The sequence below is a fragment of the Limanda limanda genome, chromosome 7 (assembly GCF_963576545.1).
Source record: "Limanda limanda chromosome 7, fLimLim1.1, whole genome shotgun sequence".
In the NCBI taxonomy this organism is placed as follows: domain Eukaryota; kingdom Metazoa; phylum Chordata; class Actinopteri; order Pleuronectiformes; family Pleuronectidae; genus Limanda; species Limanda limanda.
In genome coordinates this window covers 26,910,697-26,918,771 of record NC_083642.1, presented here as the reverse complement: position 1 = coordinate 26,918,771, position 8,075 = coordinate 26,910,697, and the positions used below count along the sequence as shown (strand labels likewise).

Sequence of the window (8,075 nt, the reverse complement as noted above, 5' to 3'; positions counted from 1 at the left end):
ATAAATAAGGTATTGTGGGTTGAGTTTTTCGCTTACGGCCATACCACCCTGAGCACGCCCGATCTCGTCTGATCTCGGAAGCTAAGCAGGGTCGGGCTTGGTTAGTACTTGGATGGGAGACCCCCTGGGAATACCAGGTGCTGTAAGCTTTTTCGAATTTGCTTTGCAACCAGCAGAGGGAACGGTTGCTGCTGCTTTAAAGGAGAAACATCTTGGAAAGAGCAGGAAAGACTCAACATCAAAGAAAACAAGGATATGGAACCCTGACATTATTACTGATGGAAATGTTTGATAATTGTCATGATTTGATGATGGTGGTGGTGGTTCACATGTATAAATAAGGTATTGTGGGTTGAGTCTTTCGCTTACGGCCATACCACCCTGAGCACGCCCGATCTCGTCTGATCTCGGAAGCTAAACATGGTCGGGCTTGGTTAGTTCTTGGATGGGAGACCGCCTGGGAATACCAGGTGCTGTATGCTTTTTCGAATTTGCTTTGCAACCAGCAGAGGGAACGGTTGCTGCTGCTTTAAAGGAGAAACATCTTGGAAAGAGCAGGAAAGACTCACCATCAAAGAAAACAAGGATATGGAACCCTGACATTATTACTGATGGAAATGTTTGATAATTGTCATGATTTGATGATGGTGGTGGTGGTTCACATGTATAAATAAGGTATTGTGGGTTGAGTCTTTCGCTTACGGCCATACCACCCTGAGCACGCCCGATCTCGTCTGATCTCGCAAGCTAAGCATGGTCGGGCTTGGTTAGTACTTGGATGGGAGACCGCCTGGGAATACCAGGTGCTGTAAGCTTTTTCGAATTTGCTTTGCAACCAGCTGAGGGAACGGTTGCTGCTGCTTTAAAGGAGAAACATCTTGGAAAGAGCAGGAAAGACTCACCATCAAAGAAAACAAGGATATGGAACTGACATTATTACTGATGGAAATGATTGATAATTGTTATGATTTGATGATGGTGGTGGTGGTTCACATGTATAAATAAGGTATTGTGGGTTGAGTCTTTCGCTTACGGCCATACCACCCTGAGCACGCCCGATCTCGTCTGATCTCGGAAGCTAAGCATGGTCGGGCTTGGTTAGTACTTGGATGGGAGACCGCCTGGGAATACCAGGTGCTGTAAGCTTTTTGCAACCAGCAGAGGGAACGGTTGCTGCTGCTTTAAAGGAGAAACATCTTGGAAAGAGCAGGAAAGACTCACCATCAAAGAAAACAAGGATATGGAACCCTGACATTATTACTGTTGGAAATTATTGATAATTGTCATGATTTGATGATAGTGGTTCACATGTATAAATAAGGTATTGTGGGTTGAGTCTTTCGCTTACGGCCATTCCACCCTGAGCACGCCCGATCTCGTCTGATCTCGGAAGCTAAGCAGGGTCGGGCTTGGTTAGTACTTGGATGGGAGACCGCCTGGGAATACCAGGTGCTGTAAGCTTTTTCGAATTTGATTTGCAACCAGCTGAGGGAACGGTTGCTGCTGCTTTAAAGGAGAAACATCTTGGAAAGAGCAGGAAATACTCACCATCAAAGAAAACAAGGATATGGAACCCTGACATTATTACTGATGGAAATGCTTGAAAATTGTCATGATTTGATGATGGTGGTGGTGGTTCACATGTATAAATAAGGTATTGTGGGTTGAGTCTTTCGCTTACGGCCATCCCACCCTGAGCACGCCCGATCTCGTCTGATCTCGGAAGCTAAGCAGGGTCGGGCTTGGTTAGTACTTGGATGGGAGACCGCCTGGGAATACCAGGTGCTGTAAGCTTTTTCGAATTTGCTTTGCAACCAGCAGAGGGAACGGTTGCTGCTGCTTTAAAGGAGAAACATCTTGGAAAGAGCAGGAAAGACTCACCATCAAAGAAAACAAGGATATGGAACCCTGACATTATTACTGATGGAAATGATTGATAATTGTCATGATTTGATGATGGTGGTGGTGGTTCACATGTATAAATAAGGTATTGTGGGTTGAGTCTTTCGCTTACGGCCATACCACCCTGAGCACGCCCGATCTCGTCTGATCTCGGAAGCTAAGCATGGTCGGGCTTGGTTAGTACTTGGATGGGAGACTGCCTGGGAATACCAGGTGCTGTAAGCTTTTTCGAATTTGCTTTGCAACCAGCTGAGGGAACGGTTGCTGCTGCTTTAAAGGAGAAACATCTTGGAAAGAGCAGGAAAGACTCACCATCAAAGAAAACAAGGATATGGAACCCTGACATTATTACTGATGGAAATGCTTGATAATTGTTATGATTTGATGATGGTGGTGGTGGTTCACATGTATAAATAAGGTATTGTGGGTTGAGTCTTTCGCTTACGGCCATACCACCCTGAGCACGCCTGATCTCGGAAGCTAAGCAGGGTAGGGCTTGGTTAGTACTTGGATGGGAGACCGCCTGGGAATACAAGGTGCTGTAAGCTTTTTCGAATTTGCTTTGCAACCAGCAGAGGGAACGGTTGCTGCTGCTTTAAAGGAGAAACATCTTGGAAAGAGCAGGAAAGACTCACCATCAAAGAAAACAAGGATATGGAACCCTGACATTATTACTGATGGAAAGGCTTGATAATTGTCATGATTTGATGATGGTGGTGGTGGTTCACATGTATAAATAAGGTATTGTGGGTTGAGTCTTTCGCTTACGGCCATACCACCCTGAGCACGCCCGATCTCGTCTGATCTTGGAAGCTAAGCAGGGTCGGGCTTGGTTAGTACTTGGATGGGAGACCGCCTGGGAATACCAGGTGCTGTAAGCTTTTTCGAATTTGCTTTGCAACCAGCAGAGGGAACGGTTGCTGCTGCTTTAAAGGAGAAACATCTTGGAAAGAGCAGGAAAGACTCAACATCAAAGAAAACAATGATATGGAACCCTGACATTATTACTGATGGAAATGATTGATAATTGTCATGATTTGATGATGGTGGTGATGGTTCACATGTATAAATAAGGTATTGTGGGTTGAGTCTTTCGCTTACGGCCATACCACCCTGAGCACGCCCGATCTCGTCTGATCTCGGAAGCTAAGCATGGTCGGGCTTGGTTAGTACTTGGATGGGAGACCGCCTGGGAATACCAGGTGCTGTAAGCTTTTTCGAATTTGCTTTGCAACCAGCTGAGGGAACGGTTGCTGCTGCTTTAAAGGAGAAACATCTTGGAAAGAGCAGGAAAGACTCACCATCAAAGAAAACAAGGATATGGAACCCTGACATTATTACTGATGGAAATGCTTGATAATTGTCATGATTTGATGATGGTGGTGGTGGTTCACATGTATAAATAAGGTATTGTGGGTTGAGTCTTTCGCTTACGGCCACACCAGCCTGAACGCCCTTGAACGCACCACGGAGTGACATCATCAACGAACCAGGAAGTAAGCCACCGCATGTGGATACAGAGGAACTATTTTTCTTATTTTTTTCTCTTTTCCCAGCTTTTTTCTTGTTCTCTCTCTACATCTCCCTTTTTTTCGACTTCTTACGTGTTAATCCAACCGGACGTTAGCGTTGTGATTGTCTTGTTTAGTGTATGTGTGTCCCCCCGCGGCAGTGACGCACTGTGCGGGGGTAACGGAGCCTGTGTGGAAGGGCATCCGAGACCATGGCGGAGACCATGGCGGAGACCAGCACGGAGCGGGTGAGTGTTAACGCTGTCACCCACGGAGGTGACAGCGGGAGAGAAACTGAGCTGACGCAGAGCAAGAGCTGCACAAACAATGAGAGATATGACAGGGAGCAGACAGTGATGGTAGAGATGGAAGGAGAGGGAGAAGACACAGCTATGGAGCTGATGAGGTGTGTGCGTGAGTTGTGCGGGGGGCTGCTGGCGTGCAGACAGATCACTGATAAAAAATATGAGATGACCATGAGCCACCCTAAGGGGAAAGACAGACTCATGGAAGGATTCAAGATTGGGGAGACTCGGGTGCACGCAAGAGAACTGGTGAATGACGAGCTGGTGGTGTCATTTATGAATTTACCTTTTTACATCGAGGACAAGGAGATATTGGCAAAACTACAACTATGGGGGGTCTCTGCAGTATCTCCCATTAAAAGAAGGATGTGGCCAGGTACAAACGTGGCTGATGGGACAAGGTTCCTGAAAGTGAAATTCAATAACCAGATACAATCACTGCCGTATTCTACAAAGTTTGACACAGCGCTGGGGGCGGAGTATTTCAGGGTGCTGCACGACAAACAAGTAAAAGTGTGCAGGCTGTGCATAAAACCTGGCCACATAATGAGAGAGTGCCCGGAATTTCATTGCAACAGATGTGGAGTGCAAGGACATTATGCAAGGGAGTGCACGCAGGGGAGGAAGAGATGTGATTTGTGCCAGAACCTGATGAATGAATGCAGATGCAATAAGAGTGAGGCAGAAGATGATACGAGTGAAAGTGAGCAAGAAAGTGAGAGTGGAAGCAGGGAGGAAGGAGATGCGGAGGACATGGAAAGTGTGGAGGATGGAGACGGAAATGAAATGGAGGAGCAGGTGAGGGAGGATCCAGGGAAGCAGGAAGGAGAGCGGAGGATGGAGGAGACGAAAGGAGGAAAGAAAGAGGGAGCAGACCGGAAGACGAGGAAGGAGAGAACGAGAGTAAACGACGAAGAGGAGGATGGAGGAAGGAGGAGAGGAGTGCTGGAGCGAGAGCTGATCGCAGAAGGAAGGAGAGACGGGGCGGAGGAGAAAGGTCCCAAAACAAAGGAGACGAAAAGGCCAGAGAAGGGGGCGACGGTCGCAAGGAGAGACGGAGAGAAGGAAGCAGGCCGGGAGAAAAGGCGAGGAGAGGACGACACTGGAGGGACGGACAAGGAACTGAATGGAGCAAAGCCCAAAGAGACGGGAGAGGAGACCACTGCATCACAGACGGTAGGATCTGAAACGGACATGGATATAGAGGAAAAAATAAAACAAATGAGGAAAAGACAGAACACTCAGAGGCATACGAGGATAAATAAGAAAAGTAAAACTAAGGAAAAAACAAAATGAAAATAACAATACTAATAATGTTAATAATAATCTCAATAAATGCAAGGGGGCTAAAGAACAAAAACAAAAGAAATCAGATATATGGTGACAGCAATTATGATATAATATGCTTACAGGAAACACACTGGGATGAGAGATGTATGAAAGAGGTGGAGGATGAATGGAGGGGAGATGTGTTTGCAAATAATGGAGATGGGAATGCAAGAGGTGTAGCTATATTAACAAAAAAGGGAGTGATAGGGAATGTGACAAGGTGTGAAGATGAGGGAGATGGGAGGGTGATAGGGATCAAGTTTGAGTATATGAATGAGGAGATTAAGCTAGTAAATGTGTATGCGCCGAATGAGGAGAAAGAAAGAAAGGAGATGTTTGAAAAGATGGGAGTGATGTGTGATGAAAACTGTATGATCGTGGGGGACTTTAATGTGTGGTGTGGGAAATTGGATGTGTCAAGGAACATGCATTTTAAGAATGACACAACAAGGGAGGTGCTAGAAAAGATAAAGAGTATGAAAGGATTGAGTGATGTATGGAGAGAAAGAAATCCAGAGGGGAGAGAGTTCTCAAGAGTACAGCTGGTGAAAGGGGAACTGAAACAGAGTAGGATAGATTTAGTATTGAGCACAAAGGGCATAGCGGAAAGGATTAAAGGTATAGAATATATAGTCACAACATATAGTGATCACAAGGTGTTAAAATTTACAATAGGGGGGAAATAAGGAGAAGAGGAGGGGGAGTGTGGTGTATGAATGGGCAGCTGCTTAAAGATGAAAAATATAAAAAAGAAGTGAGAGAATACATAATGTGGGAGATGAATGAGAGAATGTGTGAGGAAGACACAGGGAGGTGGTGGGAGAGACTGAAAGAGGGGATAAGGAACATGAGCAAAAAACACAGCAGGAACCGGGGAAAGAAAGAAAGAGAGAAGATACAAAGGCTAAAAAAGGAGTTAGAGGAAGAGGGGAAGAAAGCAGGGGAAGGGCTTAATATTGACATAGAGGGATATATAAGAAAGAAAGATGAACTTAAGGAAATAGAACAGGGAAAATGTGAGGGAGCTATAATAAGAAGTAGAGCGAAATATGCGATAGAGGGAGAAAAATGTACAGGGTATTTCTTAAGACTAGAGAAGATAAGGCAGGAGAAAAAGTATTTTGAGCAAGTGGAGGGGAAAGGGGGGGAAAAAATAACAGAGCTTGTAGGGATAGTGGAAAGAGTAGAAGAGTTTTATAGAGAGTTATATAAGAAAGAAGCGTTAGATGAGGAGAGCAGTAGGCAGGTTATAGACAAGATGGAAGCTAGACTGAGTGATGAGGATAGAGAGGTGTGCGAAGGAGAGATAAGTAAGGGAGAGATAGAGAAAGCAATAAATGGGTTAGGCAGAAATAAGAGTCCAGGGATAGATGGAATAATAGGAGAATTTTATATAGAGTTTAGAGAAGAATTAGTACCAGTGTTGGAGAGATTATATAGATGGGTAGAAGAGAAGGGAGAAATGCCGCAGAGTATGACAACAGGTCTAGTGAGCATAATATATAAAAAAGGGAGTAGGGACAAATTAGAAAATTACAGGCCACTCACAATGTTAAATGGGGATTATAAGGTATTAGCAAAGGTGTTAGCAAACAGAATGAAGGAAGTAATAGGGACGGTGGTGGGAAGCACACAAGCGTATAGCATACCAGGGAGAGACATAGCCGACACAATAAGTAGTATTAGAGACACAATAACACACATGAAGGAGAACAATGGAGGGGCAGTAGTTAGTTTAGATCTTAACAAAGCTTTTGATAGAGTAGATCACAGTTATTTGTATAAAGTGTTAGAGAAGATGGGATTTGGAGGAAGGTTGATAGGATGGGTTAGGCGAATGTATGAAAGAGCAGGCAGTAAGATTAAAGTCAATGGGATAGTCACAGGTGAAGTTAGATTAGAAAGGTCAGTGAGGCAGGGATGTCCGCTATCGGCTCTGCTGTACTCCTTGTCAGCAGAGCCGTTAGCGGTACTCATACTGCAGAATAGGAGGATTAAGGGCATAGAACTACCGGGCGGACAGGTGAGCACACTATATCAATATGCGGATGATACAACAGTGACAGTGAGGGACAAGGAAAGTGTAGTACAGGTATTACAAAGTGTAGAACTGTATGGGAGGGCATCAGGAGCTAAAGTAAATATAGAAAAATCTGAAATAATGTATATAGGGGAAAGCAGAGGAGGGGAGGGAGTGAAAGGATTGAAGGAAAACAAAGGGTACATGAAGGTTGTGGGAGTGAACTTAGGGATTGAGGGAGAGGAAGGGAGAGATAGGCAGTATGAAGTACTGATAAACAACATAAAGAAAACATTGGGGTATTGGAAGCAGAGAAAGCTGAAATTAAAAGGGAAGGTAATAGTGGTAAATGCACTAATAATGAGCAAGATGGTGTATGTGATGAATGTGATGGATGTGCCTGTGAAAGTGTTGAAAGAAATAGAAAGAATCATAAGCAATTATTTGTGGGATGGGAAGGGAGTTAGGATAGCAAGAGAAGTGTTAGAAAATGAGTATGAGAACGGGGGACTGAAACTTGTCAATTTAGAGGGGAAAAAGAAAGCACTAAGGGTGAAAATGATGGTGAGATATTTAAAGGATAACAGAGATCATGTGTGGAAGGTATTTTTAAGAGAAGCAATAAATAAATGTGGAGGATGTGGAGAGAGCGGAGTGTTCATGGAACTAAAAAAAGGGATGATTGAAGGGGTGACTGACATATACAAAGAGATGCTTGGAGCGTGGGGATAGTTTGTGAGAGGAGTGAAGTATGAATGCAAGAATGTGAGGCAGGTATGGGAGCAACCAGTGTTTTTTTAAATCCAAAAATTATGGTAGAGGGAGAAACTATTTTCAACAGGGTGATATGGAGGGCAGGGATAAGAAAGGTAAGGGATATGGTGTATGAGTACATACCGGGCTTCATGGGAGCACAGGTTATTGTGGATGAAGTAAGAGGGAATGGGGATGAAATATGGCCGGGCACAGCAAAAGGAGTAATAGAGAAAATTAAGACAGCAATGCCTA

At 44.4% G+C, this 8,075-nt stretch overlaps 9 non-coding genes and 1 pseudogene across 9 annotated transcripts; all 10 read left to right on the top strand.

Moving 5' to 3' along the window:
• The first annotated feature begins 30 nt into the window (after window positions 1–30).
• Window positions 31–149, top strand: LOC133005911 (5S ribosomal RNA). The gene has a single exon (XR_009678475.1). It is a non-coding gene; the product is annotated as a 5S ribosomal RNA (ribosomal RNA).
• Window positions 150–363: 214 nt separating this feature from the next.
• On the top strand, window positions 364–482 carry LOC133007638 (5S ribosomal RNA). Its single transcript, XR_009680097.1, has one exon. It is a non-coding gene; the product is annotated as a 5S ribosomal RNA (ribosomal RNA).
• Window positions 483–696: 214 nt separating this feature from the next.
• On the top strand, window positions 697–815 carry LOC133007286 (5S ribosomal RNA). Its single transcript, XR_009679768.1, has one exon. It is a non-coding gene; the product is annotated as a 5S ribosomal RNA (ribosomal RNA).
• Window positions 816–1,027: 212 nt separating this feature from the next.
• On the top strand, window positions 1,028–1,146 carry LOC133006465 (5S ribosomal RNA). The gene has a single exon (XR_009678993.1). It is a non-coding gene; the product is annotated as a 5S ribosomal RNA (ribosomal RNA).
• Window positions 1,147–1,342: 196 nt separating this feature from the next.
• On the top strand, window positions 1,343–1,461 carry LOC133006056 (5S ribosomal RNA). Its single transcript, XR_009678611.1, has one exon. It is a non-coding gene; the product is annotated as a 5S ribosomal RNA (ribosomal RNA).
• Window positions 1,462–1,675: 214 nt separating this feature from the next.
• On the top strand, window positions 1,676–1,794 carry LOC133006180 (5S ribosomal RNA). Its single transcript, XR_009678727.1, has one exon. It is a non-coding gene; the product is annotated as a 5S ribosomal RNA (ribosomal RNA).
• Window positions 1,795–2,008: 214 nt separating this feature from the next.
• LOC133007026 (5S ribosomal RNA) lies at window positions 2,009–2,127 on the top strand. The gene has a single exon (XR_009679524.1). It is a non-coding gene; the product is annotated as a 5S ribosomal RNA (ribosomal RNA).
• Window positions 2,128–2,341: 214 nt separating this feature from the next.
• On the top strand, window positions 2,342–2,450 carry LOC133007838 (5S ribosomal RNA; annotated as a pseudogene).
• Window positions 2,451–2,664: 214 nt separating this feature from the next.
• Window positions 2,665–2,783, top strand: LOC133006234 (5S ribosomal RNA). Its single transcript, XR_009678777.1, has one exon. It is a non-coding gene; the product is annotated as a 5S ribosomal RNA (ribosomal RNA).
• A 214-nt stretch (window positions 2,784–2,997) lies between these two features.
• Window positions 2,998–3,116, top strand: LOC133006462 (5S ribosomal RNA). The gene has a single exon (XR_009678992.1). It is a non-coding gene; the product is annotated as a 5S ribosomal RNA (ribosomal RNA).
• The last annotated feature ends 4,959 nt before the right edge of the window (window positions 3,117–8,075 follow it).